Source organism: Saccopteryx bilineata, chromosome 4 (genome assembly GCF_036850765.1).
Source record: "Saccopteryx bilineata isolate mSacBil1 chromosome 4, mSacBil1_pri_phased_curated, whole genome shotgun sequence".
Classification (NCBI taxonomy): Eukaryota; Metazoa; Chordata; class Mammalia; order Chiroptera; family Emballonuridae; genus Saccopteryx; species Saccopteryx bilineata.
This window is the reverse complement of record NC_089493.1, coordinates 218,064,155-218,091,334: the sequence shown is the minus strand read 5'-3', so window position 1 is coordinate 218,091,334 and position 27,180 is coordinate 218,064,155. Positions and strand designations below refer to the sequence as shown.

The 27,180-nt window shown below is 36.5% G+C and overlaps 1 protein-coding gene and 1 pseudogene across 1 annotated transcript in view; both read right to left on the bottom strand.

Moving 5' to 3' along the window:
* ADGRV1 (adhesion G protein-coupled receptor V1) overlaps nt 1-27,180 on the bottom strand; it is a 729,252-nt gene that overhangs the window by 259,710 nt on the left and 442,362 nt on the right. The gene's annotated exons all lie outside the window — the stretch shown is intronic.
* Nucleotides 21,875-21,975, bottom strand: LOC136336800 (U2 spliceosomal RNA; annotated as a pseudogene).

Genomic DNA, 27,180 nt, shown 5'->3' with positions numbered 1-27,180 from the left:
TCAGAACCTTTCACCCTAAAGCAGCAGAATATACATTCTTTTCAAGTGCTCATGGTACATTCTCTAGGATAGACCACAAGTTAGGGCACAAAGTGCTCTCAACAAATTTAAGAAGACTGAAATCATATCAAGCACTTTCTCTGATCACAACGGCATGAAACTAGAAATGAATCACAACAGAAAAGCTCAAAAATTCTCAAACACATGGAAACTAAATAGCAGGTTGTTAAATAATGAATGGATTAAGAATGAGATCAAAGAAGAAATAAAAAAAATTCCTAGAAACGAAAGATAATGAGCATACAACAACTCAAAATTTATGGGACACAGCGAAAGCAGTGCTGAGAGGGAAGTTCATAGCAATACAGGCACACTTTCAGAAGCTAGAAAAAGCTCAAATAAACAACTTAACCCTGCATCTAAAAGAATTAGAAAAAGAACAGCAAGTAAAGCCCAAATGTAGTAGAAGGAAGGAAATAATAAAGATCAGAGCAGAAATAAATGACATAGAGGCTAAAGAAACAATACAGAAGATCAATGAAACTAGGAGCTGGTTCTTTGAAAAGGTAAACAAGATTGATGAACCTTTAACTAGACTCACCAAGAAAAAGAGAGAGAGGACTCAAATAAATAAAATTAGAAATGAGAGAGGAGAAATAACAACTGACATAACAGAAATACAAAATATTATAAGAAAATACTATGAAGAACTGTATGCCAAAAAACTAGACAACCTAGATGAAATGGACAAATTCCTTGAAACATACAATCTTCCAAAAATCAATCTGGAAGAAGCAGAAAACCTAAACAGACCGATTACAACAAAGGAGATCGAAACAGTTATCAAAAAACTCCCAACAAAGAAAAGTCCAGGGCCCGATGGCTTCACAACGGAATTCTACCAAATATTCAAAGAAGAACTAACTCCTATATTTCTCAAACTATTTCAAAAAATTCAAGAGGAAGGAAGACTTTCAAGCTCCTTTTACGAGGCGAGCATAATTCTGATTCCAAAACCAGGTAAAGACAACACAAAGAAAGAAAATTATAGGCCAATATCTCTGATGAATATAGATGCTAAAATCTTCAACAAAATATTAGCAAACCGGATCCAACAATATATGGAAAAAATCATACACCATGATCAAGTGGGATTTATTCTGGGGAGGCAAGGCTGGTACAATATTCATAAATCAATCAATGTGATTCATCACATAAACAAAAAGAAGGAGAAAAACCACATGATAATTTCAATAGATGCAGAAAAAGCATTTGATAAAATCCAGCACCCATTCATGATCAAAACTCTCAGCAAAGTGGGAATACAGGGAACATACCTCAACATGATAAAAGCCATCTATGAGAAACCCACAGCCAAGATCATACTCAATGGGCAAAAATTAAAAGCAATACCCTTAAGATCAGGAACAATGCAGCGGTGCCCCCTGTCACCACTCTTATTTAACATGGTCCTGGAAGTCCTAGCCACAGCTATCAGACAAGAAGAAGAAATAAAAGGAATTCAAGTGGGAAAAGAAGAAGTAAAACTATCATTATTTGCAGATGATATGATATTGTACATAGAAAACCCTAAAGTCTCAGTCAAAAAGCTACTGGACCTGATAAATGAATTCAGCAAAGTGACAGGATATAAAATCAATACTCAGAAATCAGAGGCATTTTTATACACCAACAATGAACAGTCAGAAAGAGAAATTAAGGAAACAATCCCCTTCACAATTACAACCAAAAAAATAAAGTACCTAGGAATAAACTTAACCAAGGAGACTAAAGACTTGTACTTGGAAAATTACAAAGCATTGATAAAAGAAATCAAGGAAGATACAAACAAGTGGAAGCATATACTGTGCTCATGGTTAGGAAGAATAAACATCATTAAAATGTCTATATTACTCAAAGCAATCTATAAATTCAATGCAATACCAATTAAAATACCAATGACATACTTCAAAGATATAGAACACATATTCCAAAAATTTATATGGAACCAAAAGAGAACATGAATAGCCTCAGCAATCTTAAAAAAGAAGAATAAAGTGGGAGGTATCACACTTCCTGATATCAAGTTATACTACAAGGCCATTGTACTCAAAACAGCCTGGTACTGGCATAAGAACAGGCATATAGATCAATGGAACAGAACAGAGAACCCAGAAATAAACCCACATTTCTATGGACAACTGATATTTGACAAAGGAGGCAAGGAAATACAATGGAGTAAAGACAGCCTCTTTAACAAATGGTGTTGGGAAAATTGGACAGCTACCTGCAAAAAAATGAAACTAGATCACAAGCTTACACCACTCACAAAAATAAACTCAAAATGGATAAAAGACTTAAATGTAGGCCGTGAAACCATAAGCATTTTAGAAGAAAACATAGACAGTAAGCTATCCGACATCTCTCACAGCAATATATTTGATGATTTATCTCCATGGGGAAGTGAAATAAAAGACAGGATAAACAAATGGGACTATATCAAACTAAAAAGCTTTTGCACAGCTAAAGACAACAAGAACAGAATAAAAAGACAAACTACACAATGGGAGAACATATTTGACAATACATCTGATAAGAGGTTAATAACCAAAATTTATAAAGAACTCGTAAATCTCAACACCAGGAAGACAAACAATCCAATCCAAAAATGGGCAAAAGAGATGAATAGACACTTCTCCAAAGAGGACATACAGATGGCCAATAGGCATATGAAAAAATGCTCAACATCACTAATCATTAGAGAAATGCAAATTAAAACCACAATGAGATATCACCTCACACCAGTCAGAATGGCGCTCATCAACAAAACAACACAGAATAAGTGCTGGCGAGGATGTGGAGAAAAGGGAACCCTCCTGCACTGCTGGTGGGAATGCAGACTGGTGCAGCCACTGTGGAAAACAGTATGGAGATTCCTCAAAAAACTGAAAATCGAACTGCCTTTTGACCCAGCTATCCCTCTTTTAGGAATATACCCCAAGGACACCATAGAACGGCTTGAAAAGGAGAAATGCACCCCCATGTTTGTGGCAGCATTGTTCACAATAGCGAAGATCTGGAAACAACCCAAGTGTCCGTCAGAGGACAAGTGGATTAAAAAGCTTTGGTACATATATACTATGGAGTACTACTCAGCCATAAGAAATGATGACATCGGATCCTTTACAATAACATGGATGGACCTTGATAACATTATATGGAATGAAGTAAGTAAATCAGAAAAAAAACTAAGAACTACATGAATCCATACATAGAAGGGACATAAAAATGAGACTCAGAGACATGAACAAGAATGTGATGGCAACAGGGGTGGGGGGTGGGGGGTGGGGGGAGGGGGGATGGGGTGAAAGGGGAGAGAGGGGTTGGGGGAGGGGAGGGGCACAAAGAAAACCAGATAGAAGGTGACAGAAGACAAATTAACTTTGGGGGAGGGGTATACAGCACAATCAAATGTCAAAATAATCTAGAGATGTTTTCTCTCAACCTATGTACCCTGATTTATCAATGTCACTGCATTAAATTTAATAAATAAATTAAAAAAAATAAAATAAAATAAAACCTTATAACCTACAAAGAGGTAGAGTTTACCACTATCCTTTTACTCAAACTTATAGAGATGACCAAGAAAAAAGTTATTTTCACCAACAGTTTTCTGGATATGTTAAGTTGAACACTGAAACATAAAAATTTTTTTCAACAGTTCTCAATCATTATGCTATCTATGCAAGATATAAAGAATTATGATGGCTGAAAACTATGGTGTACGAGCAACATGCTACGTTTTCCCATGTCTTGTGTGTTTGTGTGTGTGTGTGTGTGTAAAACTTACATATTAATGACATGAGGTCATTATTATTTTTATACCAATTTAATAAATGATAAAAGAAGATCTGATAGGGAAATTAAGTTGTTTAAGGGTCATTGAACAAGTCTGAAAGTGGGATTCAAATTCTGGTGCTCGGATTTGTAAAACCATACTTCCTTCTGGAACAACACAAAACCAAATCAAGTACAAGTCCTGTCTGAAAGCTGACATTTTACTTCACTGTTTCTCAATCCTCTTTAACTCATGGCTCACTTCAGGTTCATGATAAGAGAATATAATGCCAATAGCAATCATAATATCATTCTAGATTCTATATTGATGTGACACAAATACATCTTAGCAAAAAAGAAAAGAAAAATAAATATTTCCCAAGAGAATATGTGAAATATTTCATTAATAACTTAGAAAATTCTTTGCTTCTTCTGGTTGATGAGAGCTGTACTTTACAGCCAACTGTAAAGGAGATAACCAGATAACCTAATTTTTTGTTTTGTTTTGTTCTTTTCCTCCACTTCCATTATATAGCACATGCTTCTGCTTGGTTGAGCTAAATAATTAGTAATAAAATCTTTTACTTGTAATCCTCAATTATTATACACTCCCCCACACACATATTTTACTACGAACATTCCCATTCCCCTATGAAATGACCTTCTCTCTACTCTCCATCTTATCCAGAACCTTTGCTTTATTGAACCAGTTCAAATCCCACCTGCCTACTCTGATCATAATAGACTCCCAGACCTTTCTATTTTTAAAGTGGCACATCACTTATATTGAACATTTAAAATAAACCAAATGTTGTCCTTTCCAATAGAAGAGTGCCCAAGGATAAAGCCAGATACAATAAAATGTGTCAGATATGGAGTAAATTATTAGAGAATGCAGAGTCAAGATTGATTAGTCCTGCTTGTGGGAGTCAAAGAAATATTCAAAGAGGAAACAATTACTGCAGTGATTGCTAGTCCCTAGACGTGTTCTATCATCTCTCAACTCTGCCTTTGTTCTCTTCTTCCTTCTAGCCAGAATTTGTTTCTCATCTTCCTGTGTTGAAATTATGTCCATTTTTCAAGGCATGGTTGAAATGTCAACTCTGTCATAAACATGTGACTATTTCTTTTAAACATAAATAATATTTTCCTCCTGTGAATTTTTAAAACAGGATTTTATTAACCTAAGGATTGGTTTTTCTATAAACCTCAATTTGCCCAATTATTAGATAAAATCAGCCTTAATCTCATAGAAAACTGTCAATTCCTTAAAGGCAACAATTTGATCTTATTCTCTATTACAATTATTTTGAGATACATTTGAAAAAAAGAAAATGTAGTAAATATTCACTATCTCATACAGACCCTATCATGGATTTAGCATGGTGTTTTTTAAAACAACTTTATTGAAGTATGAGAAACAGACAATAAATGGCATGTAAAGTGTATGATCTAATAAGCTTTGACACATATATACACCTGTGAAACCATCATCACAATCAAGGTAATTAACATGTCCAGTATCCTTAAGTTTCCTCATGACCTTCGTAGTACCAACCACTGCTTCTCATATCCCCACGCAACCTGTTTTCTATCATTCTACATAAGTTTTCATTTACTAGAATTTTATGTAATTGGAATCATATGTATTCTTTTCTCTCTTGTGTATTTCACTCAGCATCATTATTGTGAGAGTCATCTAAAATAATGCATCACTAGTTCGTTCTCTTTCTATTGTAGAGTAGTATTCCAATTATGTATCTTTTCACCTGTTGATGGATATTTGGGCTGACTCCAGTTTTGGACTTTTACAAATAAAGCTGTCATGAATGTCAAGTCTTTGTATGAACATATGCTTTCATTTATCTTGAGTAAATATCTAGGAGAGAAATGGCAGGATCATATGGAATGCATTTATTTTAAAAAATTGATAAATTATATTCCAAAGTGTTTGCAACATTTTACATTCTCACCAGCACTGCATAAGTGTCCAGTTGCTCCACATTCTCACTAAAATTTGTTTCGGTGAGTTAGGTTTTCTTGTTTGTTTGTTTGTTTAACAAGCAAAAGTTTATTTAGAAAGTCACAGGGTGGAAGAAATGACCTTTAGAAAAATGGGCTCAGGAAAAAGTTACAGACGCAAAGGAAAGGCCCTTGGAGCTTAAGAAAAAGAGGAAGGAAAGGAAAATGTGCCCGTGGGAAGGGAGGCAGTAAGGAAGTGCGTTAGTGTACTAGAGAAAGGGGGGACAAGGGACGGAGAGACAGCCACCATCGAGAGTTAGCTTTCAAGATTTTAGCTTTTCTAACAGGTATAGTTTCTCACTGCGGTTTGAATTTTCATTACCTAATGAGTAATGAGGTTGATCATTTTTTCACTTGTTTATTTGCAATCCATATCTCTTCTTTGAGGAAATGCCCTATTGACTCTTTTGCCCACTTTCAAAATTGAGTTCTTTCCTTATTATTGAGTTTGATGAATTCTTTCTATATTCATCATATGTTTTTCATCAGATATTTAATTTGAAAATATTTTCTCCCAGTTTGTGGCTTGTCTTCTAATTCTCTTAGCAGTGCTTTTTGAAGAACAACAGTTTCACAGTTTCTTAACATTGATGAAACCCAATTGAATTGGATTCTACTTTTATGGCCTTTTATAGATTATACTTTTCATGCCATATCTAAGAAAACGATGCATAACCCAAATTCATAAGTTTTTTACACTTATTTTTTCTAGACATTATATAGTTTCAGGTTTTAGAATTAGGTTGTTGGTTGATTTTGAGTTATTTTGAATATGATACAAAGTATGATCCAAAGCTTTTTGTTTGTTTTGCATGGGGATATCCAGTCATTCTAGTATCTTTTCCTTAGGATATTTTTCTTATCCTTCTCTAATGAAGTACTTGTAATTACATGTATTTGCCTATATATGGGAGGGTCCATATATGGATGCTGATCAATTTGTTTATACCAATACCACATCATTTTGATTACTGTAGCTATAATTCTTAAAAACAGACAGTGTTAGGCTTACATTCATTCTACTTTTTTCAAAGTGGCTTTGGTTATTTCAAGATATTGGCATTTCCATATAAATTTTAGAAACAGATAGTTGATTTCTACACTTGGAAAAAAAACACCTGCTGAGGTTTTGATTGGACAGTGTTGAATCCCACCCAGTCTACAGTCTAACTGACATACTGTAATAACAATATTAACTCTTCTATCTGATGAATACAGTTATTTTTCCATTTATTTAGTTTTTTCTTATTTCTATTAGGTGTGTTTTGCAGTTGTGCATGTACAGATCTTTCACATATTAAAAAAATTACCACTAAGTGTTTTTTAGTTTCACTATTATAATTGATATTTCATTAAATTTTAATTTCTGATTGTTCACTGCAAGTATGTAGAGAATACAATTGATTTTTTGATAGTGTTCTTGTATCTTGCAAATTTACAAAATATACTTATTAGCTTGAGTAGCTCTTTTGTAGAAAACATTTATTTTCTACATAATGAATTATGCCATCTCTGAATAAAAGGAAATTTTACTTATTTTCTAATCAAAATGGCTTTAATTTCTTGCTTTGCTGGTATAGTTAGATAGATTAGATGGATGGATGGAGGATGAAAGGATGGGTGGAAGGATGGATGGATGGATGGATGGATGGAAGGATAGATGGATAGATGGATGGATGGATGGATGGATGGATGGATGGATGGATGGATGGATGGATGGATAGATGGCATAGATAGGTAGATAGATAGATGATAGATAGATAGATAGATAGATAGATAGCATAGATAGGTAGATAGATACAGACATAGTACATACACATACACACACAATATTGTAAAGAGGTAATAAAAATTAACACCCTTGCTTTGTTTCCGATCTTAGGGGAAATTATGTGGTTTTTATTATTAACTATTTTTATGTGCCGAACTGTGTTGTATCCTAACCTCTAGTACCTCAGAATGTAAGTATATTTAAATAACGAGATCATTAGAGAGATAATTAAATTAAAATGAGGTCTTTAGTCACCAATATGACTGGTGTTCTTATAAGAAAAAGGAAATTTTGGATACCAATATGCACACATACCGAAGAAAGACAAAGTGAAGACAAAGAGAGAAGGCAGTCATCTACAAAGCAAAGAGTGAAGCCTCAGAATGAAATCAACCCTGCCAACACCTTGACTTCAGAATTCTAGCCTCCAGAGCTGTGAGAGAATAAATTTGTTATTCAAGCCATTTAGTCCGTGGTATTTTACTATGACAGCCCTAGCAACCTATACGATTATACACTGCTCACAAAAATTAGAAGATATTGCAAAATGAATATGAAGAGATAAAAAAAAGCTTGATTTTTTTTTATTAAACAAGAACATCAGAAAAGCAAACAAGTCAAAGAAAGTTGTTCGATTATGCAAATAAGATGCAAACTCAATTATCGTGATTGAGTAGCAAGTGACATACTGGTGGGGGTGAACGGAAGCATGTCAAACTGGACCAGAGTGCCACACATCGACTGCTCAGTAGGGTGTATGGTCTCCCAAGACTGTCAAAACACACTGACAGCGATGGGGCAGGACAGGATCAGACTGCCCAGCAGTTCTTGTGGGATCCTCCACCACTCTTGCTCCAGGGCAACTTCCAGCTCAAGAAGTGCTGTGGGAGGCATTGGATGGTTTGCCAGACGTCTTTCCAGTGCTTCCCAAGCATTCTCAATGGGATTCAGGTCTGGAGAACGTGAAGGCCAGTCCTTGTGTTCAACTTCAGCCTCCTGAATCATGTGGTTGATGAGATGTGAATGGTGGGGCCTGGTATTATTGTCCATGAAAAGAAAGTTGTTTCCAACTGCTCCAGCATAGGGTGCCACTATAGGGTTCAGGACCTCATCTGGATATCTGACAGCAGTCAGCAATCCGTTTCTGATGACGTGGAGGTTGGTACGACCACCAATGCTGATGCCAGCCTACACCATCACACCTTAATTCCACCACCACTGAAGGAGTCCCTTTCTCGCATGAAATGTGGATTCTCCCGTGTTCCTTGTTCACACAAGATCAGGACACAATGATTGTAAGGTTGCAGACTGAACTGTGACTCATCAGAGAAGAGGACAGTTGACCACTCATCATGGGTCCAATGACGATGCTCATCAGCCCACTTTCTACAGGTTCTACAGTCTTCAGCAGATAACAGAATGCATACCATTGGTCACCGGGCATGCAGTCTAACACAATGGAGCCAGTTTCACATGGTCTGGGTGCATATCCATCATGTGGCAGCAAGAAACTGTCCCTGAAGCTCTGTTGCATTGCTGCACCTGTTTCCTCTTGCCAATAAGATCAAGCAGTGGTCATCTCTTGTTGTTGTGGCAGATGGGTGACCTACCCTTGTCTTCTTCATACTATGCCAGTCTTTTTCTTTGAAGATTTTATTTATTCATTTCAGGAGAGAGAGAGAGAGAGAGAGAGAGAGAGAGAGAGAGAGAGAGAGAGAGAAGGAATACACAAGGGAGGAGGAGCAGGAAGCATCAACTCCCATATGTGTCTTGAACGGGTAAGCCCAGGGTTTTGAACCAGCGACCTCAGCATTCCAGGTCGACGCTTTATCCGCTGTGCCACCAGGGGTCAGGCCTATGCCAGTCTCTTGAAAGCGATTCCACAGTCTGCTAATCATGCTTGGGGATGTTCCAAGTGCTGTTGCCACTGTCGTCTGTGTTTGATCAGCTTCAAGACATCCTATGGCTCTCTAGGCTTCGCATTTGAATGAATCATGTTGCAGGGGCATTGCAAGGGCTGGGAAACTGCAGGATGTGCACTTTCAAGATCAGGGAATGTGCAGATACTCCAATCTAGTACTTTCAGCCTTTCGTATAGTGCATTTTCACCAATGAAATAAAAGATGCTTTTGCATCTCTTTTGCATAATCAAACAACTTTCTTTGACTTGTCGTTTGCTTTTCTGACCTTCTTGTTTAATAAAAAAAAAATTCAAATGCTTCTGTTTTTTTTGTTTTTTGGGTTTGTTTTTTTTTTTTTTTTTGTATTTTTCTGAAGTTGGAAAGGGGGAGGCAGTCAGACAGACTCCTGCATGTGCCCAACCGGGATCCACCCGGCATGCCCACCAGGGGGCGATGCTCTGCCCATCTGGGGCATTGCTCTGTTGCAACCAGAGCCATTCTAGCACCTGAGGCAGAGGCCACAGAGCCATCCTCAGCACCCAGGCCAACTTTTTGCTCCAATGGAGCCTTGGCTGTGGGAGGGGAAGAGAGAGACAGAGAGGAAAGAGAGAGGGAGGGGTGGAGAAGCAGATGGGTGCCTCTCCTGTGTGCCCTGGCTGGAAATCGAACCTGGAACTCCTGCACGCCAGGCTGATGCTCTACCACTGAGCCAACCGGCCAGGGCCCAAATGCTTCTGTTTTTATCACTTCTTATTCATTTTGAAATATCCCCAAATTTTTGTGAGCTGACTATAAGATTAGATATTTGTTTTTTGTTGTTGTTTTTAGATACTCTTATCAGGTTAGGTTTCCTTCTAGCCTATTTTATTGGAAGATTGTTTTTTGTTTTGTTATTTAAATCGGGAATGGATATTGAGTTTTGGCAAATGCTAATTCTCTATTAAGATTATATTATTCAATTTTTATTTAATATTAATAAATCACATTGATTGCTTTTGAATATTAAACCAACCTTGTATTAGTGCGAATAGTTATCACTGTCGTGTGTATTAGACTTTTGATTTGCTATTTTGATTTAGAAATGTCTGTATCAATGTTCTTGAGGAACACTGGTTGGAGTTTTACTTCATGTAATGTCTTTGTCTCATTTTTGTATCAGGGTAATGCTAGTTTCAGAGAATGAGTTAGGAAGTTTTCCCTCTTTTTCAATTTTCTGAAAGACTCAGTGTAGAATTAGTATTTTCTTTTTCTTAAATATTGGTAAAATTCAAAGTAAAACCATATTAGGATTAGAGTTTTCTTATTGGGAAGATTTTTAAATATAGACTTACTGGCCCTGACTGGTTGGCTCAGTGGTAGAGTGTTGGCCCAGCATGTGGATATCCTAGGTTTGATTCCTAGTCAGTGCACACAGGAGAAGCAACCATTTGTATTCCCAGAACTTCCCCTCCCCCTTCTCTCTCTCCCTTTCCCTCAGCCATGGCTTGATTGATTCAAGTTGGCCCCTGGTGCTGAGGATGGCTCTGCAGCCTCTGCCTCAGGCACTAAAAATAGCTCAGTTGGGGAGCAGCAGAGCATTCCCCAGATGGGTAGAGCACCGCCTCATAGGGGGCTTGCTGGATGGATCCCAGTGGGAGTGCATGTGGGAGTCTGTCTCTCTGCCGCCCCTGCTCTCACTTAATTAAAAAAATAATAGCCTGACCAGGTGGTGGCGCAGTGGATAGAGCGTCGGACTGGGATGCGGAAGGACCCAGGTTCGAGACCCCGAGGTGGCCAGCTTGAGCGCGGGCTCATATGGCTTGAGCAAAGAGCTCACCAGCTTGGACCCAAGGTCGCTGGCTCCAGCAGGGGGTTACTCGGTCTGCTGAAGGCCCGCGGTCAAGGCACATGTGAGAAAGCAATCAATGAACAACTAAGAAGTCGCAACGCGCAACGAGAAACTGATGATTGATGCTTCTCATCTCTCTCCGTTCCTGTCTGTCTGTCCCTGTCTATCTCTGCCTCTGTAAAAATAAATAAATAAATAAAAAATTAAAAAAAAAAGCCTTTAAAAAAATAAAAATAAATAAATACAGATTTAATTTCTTTAATAGATACAAAGCAACTCAGATAATCTATTTCTTCTTGAATGAGTTTTGGGAATTTGTGTCTATCAAAGAATGTGTCCATTTCAGTGACATTGGCAAGGTGATTGGTAAAAAATTATGTATAATACTCTCTTGTGATCAAGATCTTTAGTGGTACTGCTTTTCTCTTTCTTCATAATGGTAATTAGGATTTACTCTATTATTTTTTCTCATTATTCCAATTAAAAGTTAATATTTTATTAATCTAAAAGAACTGGCTCTTGGCTTCACTGATTTTCTCTATTGTTTTTGCTGCTTTCTAATTCAATGACTCCGTTTTCCTCTTTATTATGTATTTCTTCTAAATGTTTTGAGTTTTTAAAATTGTTTTTCTTTTTATGTGGTCATATTTTGGAAACTTTACTTTTTTTCAAATTTAGTCATTTAGCTCTATAAATTACTTTTTAATACTACTTCTATGGGGTTGCTCAAATTTTGACATGTTGTATTTTCATTTCCATTCAAAATACTTTGAGATTTTTCCATCACTTTTTTTTATCTATAGACTATGAATGTTTATTAATTAGTTTCCAAATATTTGAGGGTGTTTCAACGATCTTTCTGTTGTTGATTTTGAATTTAATTTCACTGTGGTCAGAGGTCATGCTCTGTATGACATTAGTCATTTTGAACTTACTAGCCTATGTTCCATGTACACTTAACAAAAATGTGTATTCTAATGTTGTAGGGTGGCATGTTCTATAAATCTCAACTAGGTCCAGTTGGACAGTAACATTTTAAAAATATTCTATATTCTTCCCGATTATCTGTTCTTTTCCCTCCTATCAATTACTAAAAGAATGATCTTTAAATTCTCAACTGTCATTGTGAATTTGTCAATTTTTTCTTGCAGTTCTATCACGTTCTGCATGATACATCTAAACGCTCTGTTATTAAGTATATAAATATTTAGAATGATTATATCTTCTCAATAAAATGTCCCTTTTAACATTTTGGAACAATCTTCTTTCTTTCTGGTATCTTTTTATCTCTCTGAAATCTACTTTGACACTAATATTGTCACTCCAACCTTTCCCCATCTTTTTCCTTTCAATTTATATATGTCTTTATATTTTAAGTATATTTCTTATGATCATCATATAGCTGTGTCTTGCTTTTTAATTCAATTTGCAAATCTTTTAAATGATATATTTAGACCATTTGCATTTATTGTGATTTTGTGTGCTGAAATAACTTTATCATTTTACTATTTCATTCTTGTCATATCTGTGAAAATTATCACAGATATGTATATTTGAAAACATCTGTTTAACCTTTATTTTGAAATATATATACTTTCGTTGATGTTTTTTCTCTTTCTGTACATAAACATGTTGCTCCACTATCTCTTCACTTGCATTATTTCTGACAAGAAATATGCTGCAATTCTTATGCATCTTCCTCTGTGTGGAATTTTTTTTTAATATTTGTTGCTTTTAACATTTTTTCTTTATCACTGATTTTGATAATTTGACCATGATGTGCCTTGGTATAGTTTCTTCATTTATTATTTGTTTGTTTGAGGCTCACTGAGGTTCATTGAGCTTAAATCTGTAGGTTTACTATTTTGACAAATTTGAAAGCATTTAACTTGTTTTTTTTTTCAATTGTTCTTTTTCAAACATATTCTCTTTAACCTTTCTTTGTGGCACTCCAGCTACACATATATGAAACCCTTACTTTTTTCCTCACAGCTCACTAGTGCTTTATTTTTTTGATTCCCCTTTTGCTTTGATTTTTATTTTAAATAACTTATGTTGCTATATTTCCAAATTTTCTTATTTTCTTCCAGCTATTTCTAATCTGCTATTAATCCCATCCAGTTTGTTTTTTATCTCACACATTGCAGTTTTGAGTAATAAAAGTCTGATTTCGTGCATTTTAATACCTTCCACGTTTCTATTTAACTTTTTAAACACTTGGAATCCAGCTATAATAAATGTATTCTTGTCCTAGTCTGCCAATTCTCACATCTGTAAGAGTTCAGTATTAGTTGATTTACTGATTTCATCTTCTGATTATGTCTTATTTTCTTACTTTTTGCCATGTCTTATAATTTTTTAGAAATTTTACTTCTTTGGGTGTTAAATTTGTATTCATAGACATATTTTTGAGGTTTGTCCTAGGATGCACTTGGAAGCAGTTTAATCTTTTTAATTTCTCCGTTAAGATTTTTTAGGCAGGACTATAGTGTTCAGGCCAATTATTCCCTAAAACTGAGGCAAGATCTTTCTGTGTACTCTATTAAATAGCTTATAAATCTTGAAAATTTTCAGTCTAACTATTGAAAACAAACAGTATTATTGCACCTGGAATTCTATCACTTTATCATTTCAGGTGATTCTTTCTCTAGACTTGAGTACCTTCTTCACACACATGGCCTGATCAGTACTCAGGTGAATACTGGGAACCCCCTGGAGTGTTTTCTTTTCTAGTACTCTGTTCTGCAAACTCCAGCCACCTTGGTTTCCTCAGATTCTCACTTCATGTCCTCAATTCTGTTAGTCTGCTGGGTTCCACCTGCATTTTTCCTCCTGTGCCACCTGGACAATCTTACAAGGCAGTAATCCAAGGCAACTGTTAAACTCACCTTGTTTGCTTCCTGTATGTACTCCAGGGATCCCTATCTTTCACTGTCTGATGTCTAGTATATTGAAAGTTGTTGTTTCATACATTTTTCCACTTTTCATTTCTTTCAGATTTGAAGGCAAACCTGGTCCGTTATTTCACCTTGGCTTAAAGCGGAATCTAGTAGGTGGTCAATACCTTTGGGTCTTGTTATTAGTAGTCTATGTTTTTCTTTTAAAAAAAATCACAAAATGCTGAGCTCTAAATATCTCTGCTACATATAAATCATTTATGTCTGTAAAATCCTTTTCAGTAGAAAATAGTGTATAACTTTAATTTGATGCTACAGACAAAGACACCTCTGTAAGCTGCTAATGCATGGACCACTATGGCATGGCCAACTATGGTATTCACAGGTGTAATGACATTTCCATGACATTTACACACTCTGTGATGAGACTTCCTTTTTTGAACCTTTATCAGCATTATCAATGCAACTTTTTAAATTACTTGAAGAAATATTTAAAACTATCTAAAGACTTTTAACAAAGCTTTAAACATAAAGTATTAGTATTACTTAGAGTGATAATCTTTAATTCTATATGCAATAGGGTAGAAGCCAGACATGAAAAAGTAACTCTAAGGAAAGGCTATCAATTCTTTTCTATTTAACTGTGCTCACTAGAGATTGCCTAGAGCATGTTCCTATAAACACAGTGCTTGGAATAATGTCATACTTAATTTATTGTATCTTTTCTTCATTACTTGTAATCACATAGTACGCTTAACACTTTTCTTTTTCTGGGTTACCATCTTTTTCACTGGCATTTTTGCCTATTCCTTAAGAGAATGTTTAAGTGTCAGGCTGGTTAGAAGACTTTAAATATTCTTGGATAGCCTTCTTATGATTTTTTTTATCAAGGAAAATAAAATCTGTTATGCTCATTTTTATGTCTTTCTCTCTCCACTCTCCCTCTTTCCCTCTTTTTCTTCTGTTCAACTCAAACAATTCCCAGCTCTTTATAATTTATACTTACTTTGGCTATTACATAATTTATGGAATCAAAGACCTTTAAATGCTAAACTAAATATGACTCTGAATGTCTTAGGTGTGTCAGGGAGGTGTTTTAGGCAATGCATAGTTTTTGGCAACTGCAGAATGTCAGAAACCAATCTGACATTTTTTTATCACTATTACTTTTTTATAGTTGCCATAGTAAAAACACAGTACAAAAATCAACACATTTACAGCCTTCAAATGGCATTTTCTTACTTCTTTCTTTTTTTTGTATTTTTCTGAAGTGAGAAGCAGAGAGGCAGAGAGACAGACTCCCTCATGCACCCAACCAGGATCCACCCATCATGAGGGGGCGATGCTTTGTCCATCTGGGGCTCCATTCCATTGCAACTGCAGCTGTTCTAGCGCCTGAGGCAGAGGCCATGGAGCCAACCCCAACGCCCGGGCCAACTTTGCTCCAATAGAGCCTTGGCTGCAAGAAGGGAACAGAGAGATAGAGAGAAAGTAGATGGGGAAGGTTGGAGAAGCAGATGGGTACTTCTCCTGAGTGCCCTGGTTGGGAATCTAACCCGGGACTTCCACTCACTGGGCCAATGCTCTACCACTGAGCCAAATGGCCAGGGCTCAAATGTCATTTTCTGTAAATGCCCTGTCCTTGGTTGTATGGCCAGTGGCCACCACCATCCAAGCCATGCAGATACTCATTGGATTTGGGCAGATGTTAAAGAAACAGTGGAGCCAAAAAATGGTAGGACATTCCTTTATTAAAGTCTCACACTGGCCAATGAGCAAACAGGCAGGGAAAATACTTCCCTTCCATTCAGGGCTCCCAGAGCCCTGACGTATCTCCACTTCCACAACAGGAGGATCTTCTCCAGTATCCTAGAATCATAGGCTCCCATTAGCCTCAGTAGGGCTCCCAAAGCACCTCAGCTCTGGTTCCCCAACTGCACACCTTCCTTCTCTCTCTGTAAAACTGGCTTCTTCTTCAGCACTCTGCATTCTCTCTGCTCTCTCTACAAAAAATGGCTGGGGCCCAGTAAGACATCTCCTCCACCAAACATTAGCAAAAACAATGGCCCCTCCAAGCAGGAATGCAATCTGCAATTTGCAATCAATTGCCCTGCTCTGAGGGCAAGCACACAAGTAGCTGCCCAGTGCCATTTTTTAACAATAAAAGTGAACAAACTAAGAAAAAAACAAATTTTACAAACTCATTTTCCCAACATTAGTGTACCCTTGTTCCTGCTGCTGTAACAACACAGGGCACAGATCTCCTATTTACGTTACACATTTCTGTCAGAACGTTAAGCAAGTTGCTAGCTCACCACATCTAACAACTAAAGTATATAAACATATACTATTAATAAATCAGTAGCTATTACTCAGAGTCAGAAGCAGGTAGAGATTGGGAGTGTCCACTTAGATTATATATGTGCAAGTCAGATTAAGTTATGTGTTTTAGCATATAACTTAAAAGAAGTCAGTCAATCAACAGTTGTCAATTACCATTTTTATTTTATTTTATTTTTTTTCTATTTTTCTGCAGCTGGAAATGGGGAGACAGTCAGACAGACTCCCGTATGTGCCCGACCGGGATCCACCCTGCATGCCCACTGGGGCAATGCTCTGCCCATCTGGGGCATTGTTCTGTTGCAACCAGAGCCATTCTAGAGCCTGAGGCAGAGGCCATAGAGCCATCCCCAGCGCCTGGGCCAACTTTGCTCCAATGGAGCCTTGGCTGCAGGAGGGGAAGAGAGAGACAGAGAGGAAGGAGAGGGGGAGGGGTAGAGAAGCAGATGGGCACTTCTCCTGTGTGCCCTGGCCAGGAATCGAACCTGGGACTCCTGCACACCATGCCGACGCTCTATCACTGAGCCAACCAGCCAGGGCCAATTATCATTTTTAAAAAGCCCCAAACCTCACGTCAATACACATCTCAGATGTTATCCTAGCTCATCTTTGGTAAAGTAGACTGCTTGGGATATCTGACATATAGAAAACTAAAAGACATTTTAAAAGGTCCTGTAGTAGACAATAGCAGAATTCCCTAAAAAAAAAAATTTTAAACAGTAATTTCCTCTTAGAAATACAGATCTTTATCAGTCATTTGTTAATACCAAGACTAGTACTTTTCATTTGGTACAAAGACAAAGAAGTATTAGCTTATTTTTACAATAATAATAATAATTACTGTGGACAAGTCCCCCCGGGGGTGAGGACAACGGAGACGCAAAGATCCGACTCCGGGGACCAGGTTTAGTGATGCAGATCCACTTTATTCAGGAAGTAAACTAGCTTATATACATGAGTTCAGCCTATAGGGTGTTACAGTGTGTCCTTTAAAACCAATGGCTGAAAAGATCAGGGAGCTGTGTGGTTGGCGCTAAGTCACCTCCATATAGCAGGCGAGCTTCCTTCCTGGGTGTGCCCAGGAGGTTCTGGGAGCTGGAGTGTTCTCACAGCATAGCATCAGCCACAGCTGCTAGGAATGAGCTCTGCGCTCCACCCACAAATTACTATGTACCTAATGAATGGTACTTGTGTGCCAGGTATTATGCTAAATATCCTATAAGAAACACATTATCTCTTCTTATCCCTAAATAACTCATGCAATTTAGAAATCAATGTCTTAATTTTATAGAAGAGTAAATTGAGGTTTAATAAAAATTTTTAAAAGCTTGGAAAAAAAGCTCTATGTTTTACATAATGCATGGCTACCTGATACATTGTTATCATTAAAAATCAATGTCAGCTTAAAACTTAGTCATCTCAATATTTTTTTAATTTAAAATGTACTTTTTAATTGCTATTGATAATTATTTGAACAGTCCACTGGCATAGTTAAAATTAAACAAGCACAACCAAAAAACTAAATTCAAAATTAGAAAAATTAAACACATCTGTTTTTAAAAAAAGGTTTTTATTTTTTATCTAGATTTTTAACAAATAAAAAATGCACTAAATTTCCTACAACCATTACCATAACTCTCTCTTATTTATTCTTTGCACCATTTCCCCATTTAGAACTATGTAATAATTATTATAAAGGAAAAGTATTCATGGTTTTTATGGTTAGTTTCAAATCATATTTTTACTTCAAACTAAATCACATAGCTAAATTTTAATACACAACTTTTTAAACTTTTCACTTGGATTGTTATTCTTTAACAGCAGGGGCAAGTTGCACTGACTTTATCTGTAATTTCCCCAAGGTCATTTGATTCATTGGTAGCAGAATAGATTCATGGGCACAGTTGAGAGCAATAGCAGGATATCTGGAAAATGACATGATTGCATCAATTCTGCTGAGGGATATATAATAATTAGAAAACACAGCTCAAATAAATGAGGTATGCTCTATATACAGAGCATGGAACTCTGGAAGGAACTGGTCATGTAGGATCCAGAATGGAGGCTATAGTGAAGTTTATAGCAGATTATATCATTTAATCAGCCAGACAAGTATGAATGGATCTAATCACTAGCTTGTAAAGAAATTGAGATTCTGGCCTGACCTGTGGTGGCGCAGTGGATAAAGCGTCGACCTGGAAATGCTGAGGTCGCCGGTTCGAAACCCTGGGCTTGCCTGGTCAAGGCACATATGGGAGTTGGTGCTTCCAGCTCCTCCTCCCTTCTCTCTCTCTCATTCTCTGTCTCTCTCTAGCCCTCTCTCTCTCCTCTCTAAAAATGAATAAATAAAAAAATTTTAAAAAAATTTAAAAAATATATTTAAAAAAATTGAGATTCTTAGTATAATATGACAAGCTGAGTTCTTTTATCATACATCATAAATCTATGAAAATAAAATTGAGCCTGACCAGGCAGTAGTGCAGCAGATAGAATATAGGCCTGGATGCTGAGGACTCAGGTTTCAGACCCTGTGGTCACTGGCTTGGGCATGGGGTCACTGGCTCAGCTGTATTCTCCCCACCCTGCCCTGACAAGGCATCTATGAGAAAGCAATCAATGAATAACTAGGGTGCCGCAACTACGAGCTGATACTTCTTATCTCTCTCCCTTGCTGTCTGTGTGTCTCTGTCTATTCCTCTCTCTCTCTTGCTAAAAATAAAAATAACATTGAGGTTGGACATTTTTTTTAAATTTTTTCTTAAGCTGTAAACGGGGAGAGACAGTCGGACAGACTCCCACATGTGCCCGACCAGGATCCACCCGGCACACCCACCAGGGGCGATGCTCTGCCCACCAGGGGGCGATGCTCTGCCCTTCCGGGGCGTCGTTCTGCGGCGACCAGAGCCACTCTAGCACCTGGGGCATCAAGAGCATGTGGGTATGTGTAGATTTCTTCACTGCACCACTTAAACAACCAGGCTGTGCTCTGGACTCTACAAGCAAAGCTTATTCCATCATGGAATGAAGGGAAGGGCCAGAATTGTAGAATTTAGGCTAGCACAGTAAGATCTCTAGAAGAAGCTGAAGCTACAAATACAGATTTTGTCATAAGACTCTATGAAAGGTATTTCATATTTGAAATTAAAGGGTCTGAGAGGCTCGATTTTTTAAATCCCCCAGTCACTTCAAGGAAAAAAAAAAATAACAAGACCGGATAGTGATTAAGATCATAAGCTCTGAGCCAGAATGCTCAATTTCAATCCTGGCACTATTCCTTATTAGTTGTCTGAGCTTTGGAAAACTACCTCTCTGTGCCTATCTTTTATCTTGTGTTAAATAAAGATGATGTACATAGTATCTACCTCATAGGGGTGTTGTAAAGATTGTTAATAAAGGTAATTTTTTATTTTAAGTGTCTGTCATAAAGTAGACATGGGTAATTTGTTCAAATGGGTACAATTATTTACATGAAACTAGATAGGTTGATAAATAGCTAGCAACTGAAGATTACACTTATTTTCAATTGGTAAGTAACTTAGAAGTAAATAAAATCATATTTTAAAGAAATAACTCATTCAATGAGATAAATGATGTCACAATTTCCAGTAATTTTCTCAGATTTTGATCGCTTTGAACTGTTTTAATTCTGTTGTTGAAGTGGAAACCTCTGGATGTTTATGAACTGTCAAGAATCTTCATTATCTGAGTAGGTCAATTAAAACAAAAACAATACTAATTGTACTTAAAAAAAAAACCCAAAAAGCAAAAAACAAAACTAGGTCCTCCAAGAAGATCAAGATTTCCTGGAATTGTAGAACTGAGCATATAAATCCTAGAATTGTCCTAAAATATTGAGCATTGTGGGTACACTGGGCACTGTGTTAACACAAATAAATGGGGAGGGATATAATCAACATTTATTGAGTTCCTAAGGTTGGTAGGCTTAATGTGGTTTCTTTTTATAACAGTACTTCAAGATGATTACCCCTATGTGATAGCTAAGGAAACAAACTCAGAGGTCTTACAGCTAACAGACTTGCACTGAGATTATCTGACTCCTAATTTGATTCTCTTTTTGCTATGACCTGATTCCTTTATACTGTTTCATGAGAACTGCTGAAATTCAGGCAAGGGCTGCCATTAGTTCTTTGAATGTAGAGACAGAATTCAGATTTGCCCACATGGCTTTCAAGAATATTTCTGTTAATACAAATGTTCCTGATTACTTGGTCAAAACTGGTGACTCTCACAAGTGACTCAAACTATTTTTTTTTATTTTTTCTTTAATTTTTAAAAAAAATTTATTTATTGATTTTAGAGAGAGAAAAAAAGAGAGAAAGAGAGGGAGGGGGCGGCGGGAGAACATCAGTCTGTTCCTGTCTGTGCCCTGACTGGGGGTTGAACTGGCAACCTCTGCCCTTTGGCAGGAGGCTCTGATCAACTGAGCTATTTGGCCAGGGCTCAAACTATTTTTTTCAATGAATAAATAATATCAAACTGCTTTTAAATGTTTTATGCTAATATGCAAGTTTATATTTTTGAACTGGTAAAATGGGTGACAATTATTAACAGAAATCCAAGTGCTTCTATTTTAAAAGTTAAAAATGAAACATTCCCACTACAGACAATTCAGCAGCACACAGGAAACAAAATAAAAGAGGGTCATGTACAAAACAAGAGGGCAAATCAATATAAACAGGTTAAGGTCTGCATAAAAGTGCATTCCTGTATATAAATAGTAGAAATTTGAGGGGATAGTTTGGTACTTTCCTCTTACTAATATCGACACAGCTAAACTGAGTTCATGTCCTAAAAGAGAAAATGTGTTCTCCCAATAAAGTTATGAAATACTCTGGAATGAGACAAGAACTTGTGGAAGCTGAATTGTATTCTGATCATATTACATACATTGGGTATCTACAGATCAGCTTTCTAGCAACTTCAAGTGTCCAGAATGCCCCAGATTTCAAAGTAGTCCATTCTTCCATACATCCCAATCTTTCTCATGGCCCCACCATCAGGCACAAATGAAACTTAACACAAATGAACCAACCCTGGAAAATAAAAAAGCTCAGAGATAATAAATGATAGCTCATGACTGATCAGAAGGAAAAGAGCATGCCAACTATATAATGATGTCCATAAACAGTCAGCTGTTTTGAGCTAGAGTGAAGAGCCTCTAGAGAAGTGGTAGAGACCAAAAGAAAGGCAGGGAGAGAACAGATGAAGGTGGATGTGGGGGCATCAGGTGCAGAGATTAGAAGTGGCGGCAGTGTCCGGGTAGTAGAGACAGCCAGTACTAAAAACAGAGAGAGATCATTTTTAAACTGATAAGAACAAATACTACACTTGATCTTAGCCAAAAGGCCGAGAAGCGATAGAGAGAGATCATTTTTAAAGGTTCAACATAGATTGGTGAAGACCAGTCTTGGTATATTTGAGTTTTGGAAAGCCATATAAAATCTTCATTAATATTAAGTCTGAATAGAAATATCAACCTCAATCCTAAGAGAAATTTTCTATAATTTGTTTAATAACGACAAATAACCAAGCTTGACCAGAATTACCACTGATTTGCATGAAAGTATTATAGCAAATTATTCATTTTCTAGAAAATTAATATAGCTTTATATATAGCATAATTTATAGTCTTAAAAATAGCTCCAACTCCATATAACTTGGATTTAGTAAACTCTTAGTTCAGATTTAAGCACTTTGAGGGGGGGCTCATGTCTTATTATTGAGGTATCCCAACATTTAGTACATTAGCTACTATCTGGTGAGAATTTAATAAATATTTTATAATATTTATTATTTAATTTAAATAAATATATTCCTTAAGTTAATAATTTATCACTTATTATAAGTGATTAATAAATATTTATTATTTAAGTTAAATATTTATTGAATGTATAGTATGTAGGATACCGACTCATTTTGGAAATGTTTACAAATCTGTGAATTAAAATTTAAATTTGAATTGGAAATCTAATTCATTTAATTCCTTGTACCATTCAGTTATTATTATCTTTTTTTAAATTAATTCTGTGTCAATTATACAGTCCTGGCCTCTAATAAAACAGAAATTGTGTTAACTTCAGTGAAATGCTAATTATCACAGTAAATAGTGTAAAAAATAAAATATTATTATCTATTTGAAATAATGATCAGATGGTACTAAATTTATAACTTAAACAAGATTTCAAGGGAATAATTAGGATCATATTGTTTATTTCCAGGGACCCACAGTAATTAAAGAAATTTTATTCATTCTTTCCTCAATAAAGCAACAGAACTTTTGTAAACTTTTACAAAACTGTTGTAAAAATAATTCATAATTCTGCCTAGTCCCTCATTCAATCTTATCACCTCCCTACAACCCAACTCAACTAGTTCTTATCTAATAGGCAGAAAAATAATAGCACGAAGGTGTACTCTGGGGGAGACACTAAGAAGCAAAAGAAATGTTTCCCACTTGCGAACAGTGGACCATCTCAATGCAAAGATGAGCTAATGCTGTATCAAGACTGGGTCACACACCAGCTTCCCTCTCTCCCTTTGTTTTTGTTTTAACCACAAACTGTAAAAAGTGATTATTGCTTGTTCTGCAAAGTGAATAAATATATAAAAGAAAATTTAGGCTTATTTTTGTTTATGGTAGTAACATGAAATATTCAGCATTAATTTTTTTATTCAATCAGCCATAGCATGCATAGGAAGAGAGATATTGATAAAAGACTAACATTAGTTACGATTATGCGAATTAATCAAAGATTACGGTCCGATGTAACTGCTCCCTACAAGACTCCACACTGAAATTCTGGTCCACTCTACTGAAAGCACTGCCAGTACCCAGTGTTCTGTGTCCCAGTCAACGGCTCCACCATCCATCCAGGTACTCAAGTACTTTAATCCGTTGTTTTCCATCCTGTGCAATTAGTTCTCAAATTCTATCAGTTATATTTTGACTTCTTGAACATGCCAATCCCTCACCCTTCTACTATTATTTCTCAACTGGAGTTTGGTATAATTACCTTAATACGCATCAATAAATACCATGAATTATATACATAAGAAGATATATATTAATATACCTTAAAGATAGAAAACAAAAGATGTTCATTTTGATCCACAAGATAAAAAGTTTAAAATGTGGCATGAAACTTTTTAATTTATTCATCATTACAGTTTTCTCTGAAATAACTACCACACTTTAATCAATATATTGCCAATTTTCATACATTCAGAAACATTCAAATGTTAAGATGCTGATAGGAGTCATAGACCAAGCACTGTACTAAGTTTCTGTTTAACAATGCATTATCCGGGAAATGATTAATCAAATGAGCAAGAGCATCCCTCCTTTGTCAGAGAAACTCCATATCAGAGAACCATGCACTCTACAAAGTCACTGCCAAACAGTCAATGCAACACATTCGTTTTATAATTAGAGGGCTGGCTGCATGAAGGCTAATTACCTTACATATTTCTCTAAAGCAGGGGTCCCCAAACTACAGGCCATGGGCTGCATGCAGCCCCCTGAGGCCATTTATCCGGCCCCCGCCGCACTTCCGGAAAGGCCACCTCTTTCATTGGTGGTCAGTGAGAGGAGCATAGTTCCCATTGAAATACTGGTCAGTTTGTTATTTAAATTTACTTGTTCTTTATTTTAAATATTGTATTTGTTCCTGTTTTGTTTTTTTACTTTAAAATAAGATATGTGCAATGTGCATAGGGATTTATTCATAGTTTTTTTTATAGTCCAGCCCTTTAACAGTCTGAGCGACAGTGAACTGGCCCCCTGTGTAAAAAGTTTGGGGACCCCTGCTCTAAAGTACCATGATTATTTTGCTTCTTTCTGACTTCTCATTCAAAAGTATCGGAATGTATGAATCAGACTCTAAACTAATCTGGTCTCGTATGCAGAGAGCTCCTAGAGTTTCTTGGTAAAAAGGAAACTCATGTCCCCTCTCTTTTCCTCACTTGTGTTCACGACCAAAGCATTCTTCTGGCAACCTGTACTGGAGCCTGCTCTCCACTTATTACCTCCACCAGCTGTGCTCTACAAAACTTCTTACTAATTTTCCACTCATTTTAATTTTACATGCTTTTCAAGATCAAATTGTTTTAGGTTTATTGTAGATCAACTGTTCTCTAAATCTTGCTGTACAGTTGTCATTCTGGGACTTCCCTTTACCATTACCTCAGTGGTTTTTTGTGTCTCGCCTATGCTGTTCATGTCCATATGCTTCCTGGTTCCACAGTTCCCTCCGTTTCCCTTCCCCTTCTTTTAGTGAAGCACATCTTTAGTGATTTGCGATAGAGTTCATAGATATCACCTATTGCAGTATAATGTGACTGAAAACTCACTTTTTCTATCAACTGAATGGTAGGTTAGCTGGGAAAAGAATTATGGAATAGGAATAATTTATAGTGAGAATTCTGGGATTATTAATATTTTTTTCTTTAGTTTTGCTGTGACATGTGACATTTTTATGGGAGAGGAGTCCCTCTGGAAACTCTTAGACCTTCATTTTGTTAATACTGATCTAAAATGTCATCATGATGATGAGCCCTTTTTGTATTGTTTGCTAAGCATTTGAAGGACTTTTATGGGTCATAGCCTTCAATTCTTGAAATTTTTATATTATTTTTTGATAATTTTCTTCCTCTATTTTTTATTTCTTTACTTTCTAGATTTCCTATTTTATCCAAATGTTGGACCTGCTGACCTCATTCTTTCTTATTTAAAAATATATATTCTCTTTATTTACTATATTATTGTTCTCTTTTTACCATGCTAGGATACCTGCAAGAAAAATGTTCATTTAAAATTTTTAAGCTGAAGCCTACCGTACATATAGTAGAGTTCACAAAGGTTCAATTACAGTTAGATAAAATTTTACATCTTGGCCCTGGCTGGCTGGCTGGCTCAGAGGTAGATCATCAGCCTGGTGTGTGGAAGTCCCAGGTTCGATTCCTGGCCAGGGAACACAGGAGAAGTGACCATTTGCTTTTCCACCCTTTCCCCTCTCCTTTCTCTCTATCTCTCTCTTCCCTTCCCACAACCAAGGCTCCATTGGAGCAAAGATGGCCCGGGTGCTGAGGGTGGCTCCATGTCCTCCACCTCAGGCACTAGAATGGCTCTGGTTGCAACAGAGCAATGACTCAGATGGGCAGCGCATCGTGCCCTAGTGGGCTTGCTGGGTAGATCCTAGTCAGGCACATGTGGGAGTCTGTCTCTCTGCTTCCAGGCTTCTCACTTCAGACAAATACAAATTTAAAAAAAAGAACTAAATAAAAGGAAGATAAGCAATCTACCAGATGCAGATTTCAAAACACTAGTTATTAGGATGCTCAATGATCTCAGTGAAATCTTCAACAAAGAAAGAGAAAACATAAAAAAGACCTAATCAGAAGTGAAGAAAACATAAATACAATAAAGAATACATTAGAAGGAATGAACACTAGATTAGAAGAAGCAAATACTCGAATTAGTGATTTGGAAAACAAGGTAGCAGAAAACACCCAATTAGAATGGTAAAAAGAATAAAGTATCCAAAAATAAGAGGATAGTTTGAGGGGCCTCTGGGACAACAATAAGCATAACAACATTCGCATTATTAGGGTAACAGAAGGACAAGAGAGCAAGGAATTAAAAACCTATTCAAGGAAATAATAACAGAAAATTTCCCTGACCTTGTAAAGGAAATAGACATATAAGCCTAGGAAACACACACAGTCCCAAGCAAGATGAAGAGAAAAGAGGCCCACACCAAGACACATCATAATTAAGAATGCCAAAGGTTAAAGACTGAGAGGAATCTTAAAAGCAGCAATAGTAAAGCAGTTAGTTACCTAAAAGAGAGCTCCCTTAAGACTATCAACTGAATTTTCAAGAGAAACTTTGTAGGCCAAATAAATTGGCACGAAATACTCAAAGTGATAAAATGCAAAGAATTGCAAACAAGATTATTTTTCCCAGCAAAGAGCTTATCAGATGAGAAAAAAATTAAGTGAGTTCGTTAACCCCAAACCAGTAACCAGTATTATAAGAAATGTAAAGAGACTTCAAGGAAAAAAAATTATTAAAAAAATTTGAATAATTAAGTGGCAATAAATATATATCTATCAAGAATTACTTTAAAAGTAAATAGATAAAATGCTCCAATCAAAACACAGAGGGTGGCTAAATGGGTATTAAAACAACACCCTTACATATCTGCCTATAAGAGAATCACTTCAGGTCAGATGCAGAGGCGGATTAAGGTCTGTTGAGGCCCTGGGCGCAGAAGAAAATATCAGGCCCCTTACCTTAGAAAAAACTGTAAAGTTGGAGTTTTGTGAAGACCTTCAGAAGTTGGGGCCCAGAGCTCACACCCACTGCACCCACCATTAAATCCGCCTCAGCTCAGAAGGTACACACAGACTGAAAGTAAAACGACAAAGATATTTCATAAAAATGGAAACAAGTAAACAAACAAAAAAGGTAGGGTAGCAAAACTTATACCAGGTAAAACAGACTTGACAACAACAGCTCTAATAAGAGACAAAGAAGTACCCAGCAATGCCACTTATGGGTAT